This window comes from Oncorhynchus gorbuscha, linkage group LG11 (assembly GCF_021184085.1).
Source record: "Oncorhynchus gorbuscha isolate QuinsamMale2020 ecotype Even-year linkage group LG11, OgorEven_v1.0, whole genome shotgun sequence".
Lineage (NCBI taxonomy): Eukaryota > Metazoa > Chordata > Actinopteri > Salmoniformes > Salmonidae > Oncorhynchus > Oncorhynchus gorbuscha.
This window is the reverse complement of record NC_060183.1, coordinates 69,901,021-69,915,829: the sequence shown is the minus strand read 5'-3', so window position 1 is coordinate 69,915,829 and position 14,809 is coordinate 69,901,021. Positions and strand designations below refer to the sequence as shown.

General features: G+C 40.4%; 1 pseudogene; it reads left to right on the top strand.

The window, feature by feature from the left end:
* Positions 1–4,054: 4,054 nt before the first annotated feature.
* The window catches only part of LOC123989332, a 26,513-nt pseudogene continuing 15,758 nt past the window's right edge, over positions 4,055–14,809 (top strand).

Here is a 14,809-nt window from a genome sequence, read left to right as displayed (position 1 = left end):
AAAGCCGTTGAATTCAGTGTCCCAGAGAAAACAGCTGCTGCCCAGTATTCAAGGCTATTACTACGACAGCTGCCAAACTCAGGAGACTACCTCAAGTTTTACTATGTAAAGATCCTTGAGCTCTAGAAAAGCACTATACAAATCCAATCAGTTAGGTCTATTATTCTTAGTCTTATTTTTAACCCTTTCATGGACAGACAGGACCATCTTTCCTCAAACAAATGGCATTCTATCAAATAATCAACATAACACACATTCAGAAATACTTTTGGACTCCTTTGTGTGTTCTCAATGTATTTTGGACTCCTTTGCTGTCACTTGCATTCACTTCCTTTCAGGGCTGAACTGGAGGAATCTCCTCTGTGACCCCAGTTACCCGGGCAGCTGCTACTCAAACGACTTCAAACCTGTTAACCTGTGGTAACCTGTGTCTATATAAGGCCATATCCTCTAGTATACAGCTCAAATGGCAGCTGATCACATTCAATATTCTCTATTAGGGTGGGTTCTAAAGCAATCCCCAGTCTCCAGATTGTGCTGTGATGCTGTATGTATTTCTGACACCCAGTACCTCCATGACCATTAAGGAAGTTGCTGTTGGGCTTGTAAATTATGTTGTTATTTTTTACATCTTGTACTTCATCAACTAGCATCCCACTGGCCACAAACGTCAGTTCAATGTCAGTTCAACGATTTAGGTTCAAAGTTGGTTGAAAAAAAGACTACATTCTCTTACGTTAATTACTTTTTAAAATCCAATCAGTTTTCCACATTGATTCAACGTCATCACATACAGTATCATTTCTTGGTTGAAATGACTTGGAAACAAATGCATCCCAGGTTATTTGCACATGCAAATAGCTTTTTCAATCAATGATACTGTATATCTGTAGTGCCTAATGAATTAGAAAGATTACATTTTAAAAGATGATTTTAAAATATACATAATTGTTGTCTAAAGTGACCTATGACAACAAAAACATGGCGTATTAGGTTTTTCAATTGTGATAAGGTAAGAGAGTGGTACATGAAGGTACAAGTAAGTTACTGTTGAAGTCAGAAGTTTACATACACTTAGGTTGGAGTCATTAAAACTTGTTTTTCAACCACTCCACAAATTTCTTGTTAACAAACTATAGTTTTGTCAGGTTAGGACATCTACTTTGTGCATGACACAAGTCATTTTTCTAACAATTGTTTACAGACAGATTATTTCACTTATAATTCACTGTATCACAATTCCATTGGGTCAGAAGTTTACATACACTAAGTTAACTGTGCCATTAAACAGCTTGGAAAATTCCAGAAAATGATGTCATGGCTTTAGAAGCCTCTGATTGGCTAATTGACATAATTTGAGTCAATTGTAGGTGTACCTGTGGATGTATTTCAAGGCCTACCTTCAAACTCAGTGCCTCTTTGCTTGAAAATTAAAAGAAATCAGCCAAGACCTCATAAAAAATTGTAGACCTCCACAAGTCTGGTTCATCCTTGGGAGCAATTTCCAAACATCTGAAGGTACCACATTCATCTGTACAAACAATAGTTCGCAAGTATAAACACCATGGGACCACGCAACGTCATACCGCTCAGGAAGGAGATGCGTTCTGTCTCCTAGAGATGAATGTACTTTGGTGCAAAAAGTGCAAATCAATCTCAGAACAACAGCAAAGGACCCTGTGAAGATGCGGGAGGAAACAGGTACAAAAGTATCTATATCCACAGTAAAATGAGTCCGATATCTATCTAACCTGAAAGGCCGCTCAGCAAGGAAGAAGCCACTGCTCCAAAACCAACATTAAAAAATCCAGACAACGGTTTGCAACTGCACATGGGGGCAAAGATCGTACTTTTTGGAGAAATGTTCTCTGGTCTGATGAAACACAAATATAACTGTTTGGCCATAATGACCATTGTTATGTTTTGAGGAAAAAGGGGGAGGCTTGCAAGCCGGAGAACACCATCCCAACCGTGAAGCACGGGGGTGGCAGCATCATGTTGTGGGGGTGCTCTGCTGCAGGAGGGACTGGTGCACTTCACAAAATAGATGGCATCATGAGGAGGGAACATTTTGTGGATATATTGAAGCAACATCTCAAGACATCGGTCAGGAAGTTAAAGCTTGGTCACAAATGGGTCTTCCAAATGGACAATGACCCCAAGCATACTTCCAAAGTTGTGGCGAAATGTCTTAAGGACAACAAGGTCAAGGTATTGGAGTGGCCATCACAAAGCCCTGACCTCAACCCCATAGAAAATTTGTGGCCAGAACTGAAAAAGCATGTGCAAGCAAGGAGGCCTACAAACCTGACTCAGTTGCACCAGCTCCGTCAGGAGGAATGAGCCAAAATTCACTCAACTTATTGTGGGAAGCCCGTGGAAGGCTACTTGAAACGTTTGACCCAAGTTAAACAATGTAAAGGCAATGCTACCAAGTACTAGTTGAGTGTATGTTAACTTCTGACCCACTGTGAATGTGATGAAAGAAATAACAGCTGAAATAAATAATTCTCTCTACTATTATTCTGACATTTCACATTCTTAAAATGAAGTGGTAATCCTAACTGACCTAAGACAGGGAATATTTACTAGAATTGTATGTCAGAAATGGTGAAAAACGTATTTGGCTAAGGTGTATGTCAACTTCCTACATCAACTGTATATTCTTCTAAACCAAAAGGGGTATATTTATTAGTTGGACACTTAAGTTCATCATATATAGCCATTGATTCTGGAAGAACACACTGTATAAATGCCTCATGAGCTTTGTTCAACTGTCTAACCCATCAGAACCCAAAATATAAGCTTGTTTTATGGCTTTGTTTGTAAACAAAGCAATTGCAAACAAACACTGTATATCATAGCCCTGTCTATGAATTTGTTGGTTAAGACAACATATACAAAATTGTTGCATTTCTCCAGGCCCATACTTCAGCAGTTTACTGGTGTCCACTTTGTTATTGTTTGAGCTGCAGATTGCCCCTTTAAAGTGAACATCCGACACTGGTCTTCTGTAGACTACACACTATTGAAGCCCCATGATCTACTATGTAACACAGAGATCCGGTGCTGGGAAGCACAGTAAATTGTCCATATTAGTCATCCCAATCTTCACGATACTGAAATCAGTACTGCAATAAACTTGCCACTCAGATATGTTGTCAGGAACATACTCTGGCCTCTCCCAGGTCCCCGTGTTATGAGTTGCAAATCACAAGTTTGACTTTCACTGCAGGGACATGAATGATGTAAATCTTGTTATTACAAAATGCTGAGAGGCAATAAACTCATGCTGGCAGTTATGATCTCGAAAATGTTCTACCCCAATATAATTTAAATAATCCTTACCGCAAGGGATGGTTTACCTTCTTACTCAATGACAGCAAACAGTTGTTCGTAAGGTTTTGGCGTAATGTTGATAAACAAATATACATATATTTAACTCATTCTTATATGTGTCTGTTTGTGTTTGTGTTTGGTAGTAATTAGCTTACTACAGTAACATCTACAAATGTATGGATAATGATTTGTAAATGACAAACAACTATAAGCAATGATTTAATAAGATACCTTATTATAACACATTACCTTTATTTGAAGTTAGCAAAATCCAATTCAATGACAAATATCACAGAAATACATAGTGGCAAGAGGAGTCAGCCCCCAATTCTCTCCTCCAATCCACATCCTTGATTAGAGGAGCCATAATTAACTTCTGCTTGGTTAGCACTCCAAACTCTCAACCAGATAAATAGAGCCTCAGAGCAGCATCAATGACAGACAGCTTCTACCTCTGTGGTAAGACTCACTCCTTTAACTCTGTTTATTCTAATGTCTCGGCACCTGATAATGTAGTTGTATTGTAAAGTTGCAATCTGTTCTAAATGCATTTGTCTGTTGTGACAGGGTATGAAATGTGTTTTGTGCATGGAATGTGTTTTTAAGTGGATTAATCTGGGATGCCATTCAATTTTTCTTACAACTCTTCAGGTGGGATGAGACTAAGTACTGGTAATGTGTGTTTAATCATGACACCTCAATGTCTTACAGAACCCTCTAACACACAATTTAATCTGGGAGAGGAAGACAAGGTGAGACATTGTTAGAGTTTTTCACTCACATTTTTTCTATTGGAGAGAATACAACACTGTCTCATAGAATAAACTACACAAGCTTACTACTTACCTAACTTTGTTGCTAATGTATAAAAGACCCGCTCACAGGATTGGTTAACTCTTGAGGTCCGTCTGGTCTCGACCAATTTAGGTAAATCCTCTTATCCTTTTATTGCCCCCCGTTGTTGGAATTCATGAAACCATGAATTCCCTGGTGCCGTCACGGCAGTTTAGGACTGTGGTGTTGAATCAATTCATTGAGGATTGCAGCTGTTTCAATTGATTGTATAATTTATTTGTTGAAATTGTGGTGTTGAGGTTGTGCCTTATGGTTATATTTATTCTTATTATTTTAATTGTTATGTCAATTATTCTTCCTGTTGTGAGAAAATGTTTGTACTCAGGGCAACGTTGGGAATGAGACCTTGGTCTCAATTGGGTTATCCTGAATAAATTAGTGAATTAAAAAAAAAACAGTAAAAAAAAATAATTTGTTTGCTTTGTTTATGTTTCTCAGTGAGTCGCCACCATGAGTACCGACGCAGAGATGGCTTCTTATGGCAAAGCCGGTGTATACCTCCGTAAGCCTGAGAAGGAGAGGATTGAGGCCCAAAGCCAGCCCTTCGATGCAAAGAATGCCTGCTATGTGACCGATGTTAAGGAGCTGTACCTCAAGGGTACCATTGTTGGCAGAGAAGGGGGAAAGGTCCAAGTGAAAGTCCTTGACACTGGGGAGGTAAGCCTACAACATAGGACAGAATTCAGTTTCAAGTTGAAGTTTGTTTATTCACAATTATATCTCAAAGCAAAATAACTTCAGATGTTGCAGGAGAACTTAAACTTGTAGTTTATTTGAGGTTTAAAAAGGCTTCTGAATATTGCAATTTCACACATAAAAATGAACATTTCCTGTTGCTGCAGGATTATTTTACTGCTGTAGTAAACTGACTCAAATGAAGATCCTACATCTGTACAGTAAAATATATGACTGACTTGATAATTACTCAATTAAAGCAGTGTCGACAGATTCAGTAACAGTTCTTCCAATTGATCCAAGTGTAATGTAGATTACCGACTGATTTTCAGACTAATGACTTCAATGAAGCTGATGTCTTCGAAATGAACCCTCCAAAGTTTGACATGATTGAGGACATGGCCATGATGACCTACCTCAATGAAGCCACTGTCCTGTATAACCTCAAAGAGCGTTATGCAGCATGGATGATCTACGTAAGAAACCTATTCTACATATAAATTACTGTATATAGGTATATATACACACTCATAAGTGAACATAGGACACCACCATATAAGGGAAATCTAAAATGCCCAAACTCCAAAATACACATGCTGTTTGTAAATTAAAAACACCTTTGCAAAAAATAATGTAACTGAATACAAGAAACACTTGTAAGTGTTCCACAGAAGCTCTATACAGTTTAACAGAAAAGGTGATTTTGTTAATCACCTAACTTCCTTCCCTTCATCCAGACCTACTCTGGGCTCTTCTGTGCCACGGTGAATCCCTACAAGTGGCTCCCTGTGTATGACGAAGAGGTTGTTAACGCTTACAGAGGAAAGAAGCGCATGGAGGCTCCACCCCATATCTTCTCTGTCTCTGACAGGGCCTATCAGTTCATGTTGACGGGTATGATCTTATACATGTGGATGAACGGATAGATTGATGGATAAATAGATAGAAGCTCACACAAGCAGATATGGGCAGCCAAGGTACTAGCTGGAAAAGTCAATGCAATAATATCTTTTTTATTTACATCTAGTGAAAAGCGTGTGCAACACTATCTACTACTTTAAGATAATTGGCAAATGCCATAATGTATCAAAACGGTTTATATTCATATTCTTTGTTGTTTTTTTGCCTGCAGATAGGGAGAACCAGTCTATCCTGATTACGTAAGTTCTCAAGTAACATCTAACATTATAGATAGTTGGATATCATAACAATTATTAAGCGTATACGTGAACTATAGTAAATGAGGAAACATCTCAAAGTGTACTTTTTAGTGATTATGTTTTGAATGTCTGACACTGAAACATGAACCTCTTATTCTCTGTCATATAAACCAGTGGAGAATCTGGTGCAGGAAAGACTGTCAACACCAAGCGTGTCATCCAATACTTTGCCACCATTGCTGTGTCTGGAGGAGAAAGAAAGAGGGCGGCAGAACCCGGCAAAATGCAGGTACAGGTGTAGGATCTTAATTTGATGACCCTGTTGCAGGACAACTTCCAATGCAATGCAGGAAATGTAAAACTTGTAGTGTGTTTTAGGTTTAAAAAGCCTTTTGAAGTTTCCACTTTGACATTTCAGACTTGATTTCGCCTTAAGAAAAATGTATCAACCCCTACAAAATGTCCATTAATTGTACTAAACAAAAATATAAACGCAATATGAAACCATTTCAAATATCTTACTGAGTTACATTTCATATAAGGAAATCAGTCAATTGAAATAAATTCATTAGTCCCTAATCTATTTCACATTAATGGGAATACAGATATGCATCTGTTGGTTACAGATCCTGTACCTTTAAAAAAAAAGTAAACCAGTCAGTATCTGGTGTGACCACCATTCACCTTATGCAGTGCAACACATCTCCTTGCATAGAGCTGATCAGGCTGTTTATTGTGGCCTGTGGAATGTTGTTCCACTCCTCTTCAATGGTTGTGCGAAGTTGCTGGATATTGGTGTGAACTGGAACAAGCTGTCGTACATGTCGATCCAGAGCATCCCAAACATGGCATGACAATGGGCCAAAGGATCTCATCACGGAATCTCTGTGCATTCAAATTTCCATCGATAAAATTATATTCTATTTAAACATGAGACACCTGTCGCATTGTGTTGTGTGACAAGACTGCACATGTTAGAGTGGCCTTTTATTGTCCCCAGCACAAGGTGCACTTGTGTAATGATCATGCTGTTTAATTGTCTTCTTGATATGCCAAACCTGTCAGGTGGATGGATTATCTTTGCAAATGAGAAAAACAGGGATGTAAACAAATTTGTGCACAGCATTTGAGAGGAGTACGTTTTTTGTGTATATGGAACATTTCTGGGATTTTTTATTTCAGCTCATGAAACATGGGACCAACACTACATGTTGTGTGTATATTTTTGTTCAGTGTATAATCCACATAATAATTCACATTTCCTGTTGCTGCAGCATTATTTTGCTGCAGTGTCAAACTGGCTCAAATTAAGATCCTACATCTGTAGGCCAGCTATATATATATATATCTATCTATCTATCTATCTATCTATCTATCTATCTATCTATCTATCTATCTATCTATCTATCTATATATATATATATATCTATATATCATATATATATCTATATCTATCTATATATATCTATCTATATATATCTATCTATATATATATATATCTCAATCACTGCTTATTTTAAGACAGTTCCACCACTGTTGAAAAGGGTGTTCTATAGTACTGTAAGTCATGCTGTTTCTGACCAATTTGTGTTCGTGTCCTTCAGGGGTCTCTTGAAGATCAGATTATTGCTGCCAACCCTCTGCTGGAGGCTTACGGTAATGCCAAGACAGTTCGGAACGACAACTCTTCTCGTTTTGTAAGTATGAGGGACACACTTGCCATACTTAAATATTCCTTATTGATCTAGAATGACATGACAATGAAAGGCTGTACGATTGAGACATATCCAGTATTTCCAAATGTCCGTGTTAAACAACGGTTTAGAAATAAAGGAAAGCCCTATTTTCCGAGTACTGAGATGGACACCATGGCAGTTTCCTTTTGTTGACTCATTCCCTCTTTTACAACCCCCATGCTCTTCTTTAGGGTAAATTCATCAGGATTCACTTCCACAGTAATGGAAAGCTGTCTAGTGCTGACATTGAGACCTGTAAGTTGGGTGGATTGTTTGTTGGATTGTTTGTCATGAATGCACAATGTCCTAAATTCACAGAGATGATGTTTTATGGAGACCAAGCACTGAACTTGAATACTTCTTCTCTTTCAGACCTGCTGGAGAAGTCCAGAGTGACCTTCCAGCTGCCCGATGAGAGAAGCTACCACATATTCTACCAGATGATGACCAACCACAAGCCTGAGCTGATTGGTACGACAAAGTAGAAAGCTGTTTGACTATTTGCATGGAGAACGACTGCATGGAGAACGACTGTACTCCAGTGGAAATTATGGGGTAAAATCAATCAAACAATCCACGACAAAGTGACAATTTACCACTCAAGTGTTGCCCTCATTTGATGACAAGTTAAATGGTATTGTGAAAGATGACATTTCCAGCCTCAGTGAGTTGGAGTCGCGCAAACCAATAAAGGTTCTTCCTGTAGTTTAATGTGTCTGTGAGTCATAAAGTCATTCCTGTGGTATAGACTCCTAGGAGGAATAGGGAGGGGAAAGGATCAAATCCATACGGTTTCATTTGACCGCTCTATTTTGCATTGCATTACATTTGTATTTTGAGTTGCATTTGGCTCCCAATGCAGATACAGTACGTCCTTTATGTCCGCACTTTCTAACCTTAATCTTCATCTCATGCAAAAGAGGAAAAGGGAGGGGAAAGCAAATTCCATCTGGTTTAACTAACTCTGTCCGGTTCTCTGTCCCCACAGAAATGACGCTCATCACCACCAACCCCTACGACTTCCCCATGATCAGCCAGGGGCAGATAAAAGTGGCCTCTATCGATGACAAAGAGGAGCTGGATGCCACAGATGTGAGTCTCTCAAACTATATACAAGAATGAATAACGTCTCTATCTCCTCTGAATGCAATGCACAATTATGTTGTTACTTAACTCCAAGCAGTGCAGCCCCATGACACTTTTGTCCAGTTTGAAACTCCCTGCACTTGTGATATCTCCTGTATGTGCGTACACTAAGTTTAACTATGGAGTTCCTGTCGCTCAGGCCGCCATTGACATCCTGGGCTTCACCAATGATGAGAAGATAGGCATCTACAAGCTGACCGGCGCTGTCATGCACCACGGCAACTTACGTTTCAAGCAGAAGCAGCGTGAGGAGCAGGCCGAGCCAGACGGCACAGAGGGTGAGTCCTTTCTCCAAACACCGGAATAGAGAAAATGAAACTGGTTTCTCTGTCAGAGTAACACTACATTTGTCCCTGTATATGAGTCTGATGCTCTTTCTCTCTACAGTAGCTGATAAAATTGGTTACCTCTTGGGTCTGAACTCAGCTGACATGCTGAAACTTCTGTGCTACCCCAGAGTGAAGGTTGGCAATGAGTTTGTGACCAAGGGACAGACCGTGCCTCAGGTGAGGTCTTTACATCCAAGATGACATAATTGCTACAACACCACAATTCATTTTGTGTTAGATTTTTTTTTAAAATCAAGCTCTATACCAGCAAGACATGAGCATTGTCTCACCTGTTTTTGCACAGGTGTATAACTCTGTGAGCGCTCTGGCCAAGTCCATCTATGAGCGGATGTTCTTGTGGATGGTGATCCGTATCAACCAGATGTTGGACACCAAGCAACAAAGGAACTTCTACATCGGTGTGCTCGACATTGCTGGGTTTGAGATCTTTGATGTAAGTATGTGATTATTACAGAATAAACAGTTTATGGCTTTAAGGTCTTATGACAGAAGGTGATTGAACTAATCTTCTTTGAACTTCACTAACAGTTCAACACCATGGAGCAGCTGTGTATCAACTTCACCAATGAGAAACTGCAACAGTTCTTCAACCATCACATGTTTGTCCTGGAGCAAGAGGAGTACAAGAAGGAGGGAATCATCTGGGAGTTCATTGATTTCGGCATGGACTTGGCTGCCTGCATTGAGCTTATTGAGAAGGTATGCAGACTGAGAATTCTACTTAAAAAATAATGTACTTTAGAATGGCCTACAACAGAGTTGACAGGGACGGATGTTGGAGTTGCGAGTGAATTATTATCCCTTTGATACAAGATGGCTGCTATTAATGTTACATTTTTCATCAGCCAATGGGCATCTTCTCCATCCTTGAAGAGGAGTGCATGTTCCCCAAGGCTTCAGACACTTCCTTCAAGAACAAGCTGTATGACCAGCATATGGGCAAGAAAAAGACTTTCCAGAAGCCCAAGCCTGCCAAGGGAAAGGCTGAGGCCCACTTCTCCTTGGTGCACTACGCTGGTATTGTGGACTACAACATCTGTGGCTGGCTGGACAAGAATAAGGACCCCCTGAATGAGTCAGTGGTGCAGCTCTACCAGAAGTCTTCAGTTAAACTGCTGGTTCTTATCTACGTTGATTCTCCAGCTGAAGGTCATTTAACATTGTTAAATAATCGTTTTTGCCAATATTCCCGATATCAACATGACATTACACAAACTATTTGGTAGCAGTTTCAAATAGATTATCTCCAAAATAAAATATGGTGTTTACCAAATCACTCATGATTTGAACTATTTTTTTTACAGACAGAGCATCCAAGAAGGGAGGCAAGAAAAAGGGAGGCTCCATGCAGACAGTGTCTTCCCAGTTCAGGGTGAGCTTTTCAAACCAGATAACTTTGAATGCAGGTTAACTTATCTGGTCAACATTTTTAACGCATCTTATTGACCAGATAAGTTCATTTGTATGAACGATTTCTGAGACGGCTGTTTGGTGTGTCCCCGCCCTGCAGGAGAACTTGGGCAAGCTGATGACCAACTTGAGGAGCACTCACCCTCATTTTGTGCGCTGTCTGATCCCCAATGAGTCGAAGACTCCAGGTACAAGAATCCTCGAGTGAAATACAAAATTGTAACCCAATGGTTTAGCAGCTAGTGAGATTCAGTACCTTAAAACAAAATAAGTACTAAGTAACTACCTGTACTTACATGTGGTACAAGATAGCTGTTTAAGTTATTCCCATATATTTACCCAGAAATAATGGCACTTACATCACCACAATCTATTAGTAGCTCTTACAATGTTTCAGTGTTTCTTAGCTTTAATGATATTTTGTGTTTTTCAGGTCTGATGGAGAACTTCCTGGTTATCCACCAGCTAAGGTGTAACGGTGTACTGGAGGGTATCAGGATCTGTAGAAAGGGGTTCCCCAGCAGAATCCCCTACGGTGACTTCAAGCAGAGGTACCCTTTAGAAATGTCATCTATCTAACATGGCTCCATGTTAACTTTAGAATATAACTGAATTTGAAAAAAATAATAAGAAACTCAAACTCTTTCATTCTGAGAGCTTAAAATATTACATTCTGAGATTTAATAAATACAGACCAAAACAATGTTTGGCATCAATTGGCCTATGCTAGAGTTCATAAAAAAATGTAAAAGAATGGCTAGAATGTTCCACTGATTTCATAAACAGTGGTAGAACTTTGACACAGCAACATAATAGCTTTGTTTGCCCACAACTTAAAAACTGACAGTTGCCAGTCTCTCCTAATCCAGGTACAAAGTACTGAATCCCAGTGTTATCCCAGAAGGAACATTTATGGACAACAAGAAGGCTTCTGAGAATCTGCTTGGGTCAATGAATGTGGCGCACGAGCAGTACAAGTTTGGACACACCAAGGTCAGGGTTCAAATACACTCAGGAAAGCAAACACAAAACATAAGTAAAACAACAATGTAAATGCTAACCACTCAATACCTTTTTACAATAAATCTTGCCGTGTTGATCCCTCATTTAAATTCAACTCTACTTTCTGACTTCTGATGACATCCATTGATAATGTTGACTTATTCTCAGGTATTCTTAGTTCTTACCGGTGTCTCGGGCATTTACCTTCCTGTTACATGCTCTCAGGTGTTCTTACAGGTGTCTCGGGCATTTACCTTCCTGTTACATGCTCTCAGGTGTTCTTCAAAGCTGGTCTGCTGGGTGTCCTGGAGGAGATGCGAGACGAGAGACTGGCCTCTCTGGTCTGCATGATACAGTCTCTGTGTCGTGGGTTCGCCATGAGGAAGGAGTTTGTGAAGATGATGGAGCGGAGGTGAGGGATAGAAGATATCTCAAGATAAAGGCTCATCCAAATTAATCTAACAGAGTTGCAGTGGTTTCCATTTCATCTCCAATGATTCCAGGGATCAAATTGAACATGTTATATTCACCTTAAATTTACAAATCCTATACTTTTTTTTATTCATTAATTTAATTTCACTTTATTTTCTCTGAGGAGCTGGAGCGCTGTCCTGTAAATAACATATTACTATTATTTAGCCATAACACTCACCAAGACCCCTGTCTCCTGTTGTTCAGAGAGGCTGTTTTCACCATCAAATACAACATTCGCTCATTCATGAATGTTAAACACTGGCCATGGATGAAGGTGTATTACAAGATCAAGCCACTGCTGAAGAGTGCTGAGACTGAGAAGGAGCTAGCCAACATGAAAGAGGACATTGAGAAGTGCAGAATCGCCCTGACCAAGGCTGAGGCCCGCAAGACAGAGCTTGAGGAGAAGATGGTGACCGTTCTGCAGGAGAGGAATGACCTGACGCTCCAAGTTGCATCTGTGAGCATCTGTCAAGTGCCTGGCTTGATTGCCCATATTTTATAGAAGACGATGGACAGGAGATGTGCACTGATTAAATTAATGTCTGCCTATTTTTCTATCATTGTGTAACCAGGAATCAGAGAATCTGACTGATGCTGAGGAGAGGTGTGAGGGGCTGATCAAGAGCAAGATCCAGCTGGAGGCCAAACTCAAAGAGACAACCGAAAGGCTGGAGGATGAGGAGGAGATGAATGCTGAGCTGACCTCCAAGAAGAGGAAGCTGGAGGATGAGTGTTTGGAGTTGAAGAAGGACATTGATGACCTGGAGCTCACCCTGGCCAAAGTGGAGAAGGAGAAACACGCCACTGAAAACAAGGTCTAAAATCTTGACATAGCTGAACAATAGTAGAATCAAACCAAACTTAAACAATGACTGAAACTAACCACACAACTTACATACAAATGTTGTTGTGGCTGTGTTCAGGTCAAAAATCTGACTGAGGAGATGGCCTCTCAAGATGAGAGCGTTGCCAAGCTGACCAAGGAGAAAAAGCCCTCCAAGAGGCCCACCAGCAGACACTGGACGACCTGCAGGCAGAGGAGGACAAAGTCAACACTCTGACCAAGACCAAGGCCAAGCTGGAACAGCAAGTTGATGACGTGAGTGGAGTCACACTTTATCGAGTGGTGGATTTATATATTGTTAGATTATACATTTAGCTAGGCAGTGGCATAATCATTGATTGTTTAAAAACTGACACAAGTATCTTAACATGTAGCTTGAGGCTTCTCTGGAGCAAGAGAAGAGGCTCCGTATGGACTTTGAGAGAGCCAAGAGAAAGCTGGAGGGAGACCTGAAACTAGCCCAGGAATCCATAATGGACCTGGAGAATGATAAGCAGCAGTCTGAAGAAAAGATCAAAAAGTACATAAAAATTTTTTTTTCTGTAGTTAGGAGTTTGAAAGACTCTTTTAAATGAAAAAATGACTGAGTAGTGATGCATTTATCTTACCATAGGAAGGACTTTGAGACCAGCCAGCTCCTCAGCATGATTGAGGATGAGCAGTCTCTGGGTGGTCAGCTGCAGAAGAAAATCAAGGAACTCCAGGTACAGTAGGGTATCTAACCCCGGCTTTAGTATAGTATTCCATATATTACTAGATGTTCTAGATACTAGATATTCTAGATACTAGATGTTCAAAATACTACATGTTCTAGAGTCTACATATACTAGATGTCAGTCTTATGTATTTAGCAACTTTCTGTTTGTTGCAATAAAACAGTATAAATGCACAACTATCCAGCCTATTTTTTTTTTTTTGCAAGGTCAGTTTAAATTTCCCCATCCTCCCTTGTTTTAGGCTCGTATTGAGGAGATGGAGGAGGATATTGAGGCTGAGCATTCTGCCAGGGCAAAGGTTGAGAAGCAGAGGGCCGATCTCTCCAGGGAACTTGAGGAGATCAGTGATAGGCTGGAGGAAGCTGGAGGAGCCACTGCTGCTCAGATCGAGATGAACAAGAAGCGCGAGGCTGAGTTCCAGAAACTGAGACGCGACCTCGAGGAGTCGACCCTGCAGCACGAGGCCACAGCCGCAATCCTGAGGAAGAAGCAGGCTGACAGTGTGGCGGAGCTCGGAGAGCAGATTGACAACCTGCAGCGCGTTAAGCAGAAACTGGAGAAGGAGAAGAGCGAGTACAAGATGGAGATCGATGACCTCTCCAGCAACATGGAGGCTGTCACCAAGACTAAGGTGAGTATTTGAATCAAACCCCAAATACTCAACATGAATGGAATGCTGCCAGACAGCAGAATTGCGTCCAGCTCTAAAGTTGGACACATTTGTAAGCACACCACAGCTTCAACTGAGTGAGTTAATCCTATAGGCACATAGGGTAGTGCAATGACCTGAAAGGTGCAGGGCTGGAGTAGCTCCCAAATTACTATCCCAAAACCCTACTGCAAGACAGAAATGTATACAAGCTGTACACCATAAGAAAGTAAAATGACATCTATATTTCACTAACAGGGCAATCTGGAGAAGATGTGCCGTACTCTTGAGGATCAGCTGAGTGAGCTCAAGACTGGGAACGATGAGAACCTTCGCCAGATCAACGACATCAGTGGACATAGGGCCAGACTCCTGACTGAGAACGGTACCCACAACAATGACCAACACATTTTCCATACATAATCTAAATCAGTACCCAACAACATGTGT